This window comes from Limulus polyphemus, unplaced genomic scaffold (assembly GCF_000517525.1).
Source record: "Limulus polyphemus unplaced genomic scaffold, Limulus_polyphemus-2.1.2 Scaffold3821, whole genome shotgun sequence".
Lineage (NCBI taxonomy): Eukaryota > Metazoa > Arthropoda > Merostomata > Xiphosura > Limulidae > Limulus > Limulus polyphemus.
In genome coordinates, this window is record NW_013669431.1 from 95,190 (window position 1) to 96,568 (window position 1,379).

Consider the following 1,379-nt stretch of genomic DNA (forward strand, 5'->3'; position numbering starts at 1 on the left):
GTTAGTTTTAAGTTTAGTAAGTTACGGTAGTAGTACTTCTTACGTTTATTAGTAGTGTCAGTAATATTATTATATATATATATATAGGAAATGCTATTATTTATCTTTCTATTTTTAATATATATCTTATGTTCAGTGATTCTTTGGTATGCTTTGTATCTTTTTGTAGGGGTTTGTTTAATGTTAGGTTATTTTAACTAGTATTGGGGTACTTGTAAGTGATGATAAATTCATTTTTCATTAGAATCTTCTCTATAAATTCCATTTTAGTGCTATAGCTTAAACAAAGTTTTTTGTTTGTTTTTTCTGGTACCTATTTTATGTTTGAAAAAGATCTATCTGGTTTTTAGGTGTATATATTTTTAATGTTTTATATGTTTTTGTGGTATTACATGATGTTAAAAAAACCTGCTATTTTAATCAGTAGAAGTATTTATACATGAAACAGTTGGCCTTATAGGACAATTTATTTTGGGTACTTTAGGTAATCCATAAAATATTCCATAGTGTGAACCAATTGTTTTAGTTATTAATCCTTCTTTCTTAATGTTTAAAATATAATTTTGTAAACTTCTCTCTTTCAAGGTCATAGGATCTTTGTAATTTCTAAACTTTGTATCTTTTAAAAATAGTCAAAACTTTATCTATGTAATCTTTCTTATTCAAAATTACTATACCTTTGCCTTTATCTTGTTTAAGAATTAATAAATTACCTACCAAACTGAGGTGTTTTATTACCAAAAATTCTACTTTGGATAAGTTTTTGTGTACCTTCTTGTAGTTTAAACTATGAAATCCTGAAAGCAGTAAACCTGAAATTTTAAATCACATATACCAGAAAAAAAATGAAGAAACACTTTCTTTAAGCTATAGCACTAAGATGGAACTTATAAAGAAAATTCTAAGGAAAAATTAATGTTAGTTTACAGTAGTATTTACTTTTAAAACTTTTTCTTAAATTAACTATTTTAATGTATAAAATGATAAGGTGGATGCAATTTGTTCTTCAACTATATGTCTAATATTACCATGTTGACCATTTAGATAGTTGTGAAATTTATGTACATCAGATTTATTTTTAAACAGAACAATTGTGTCATTTATGTATCTTCTGTAATATAATCTTTTTTAAAAGAAAAATGGGCATAGCTTAGAGGGCTCATAGGTAAATAGACAGAAATAAAAGGCCTTGAATCAATTATAGTTTTAAGTATGATCAAGAAAAGGAATGATTTTTTTTTTTCCCTATTCAACTTTACATTTTATAGTTTTGTGAAGATAGTTTGTGTGCTTAAAGAAGGATTGAAAATAATCCAAACTGAAAAAAATATCATCTACATAGTGCAATCATGGAATTAGTGCCTATTAATGGAAGAAAT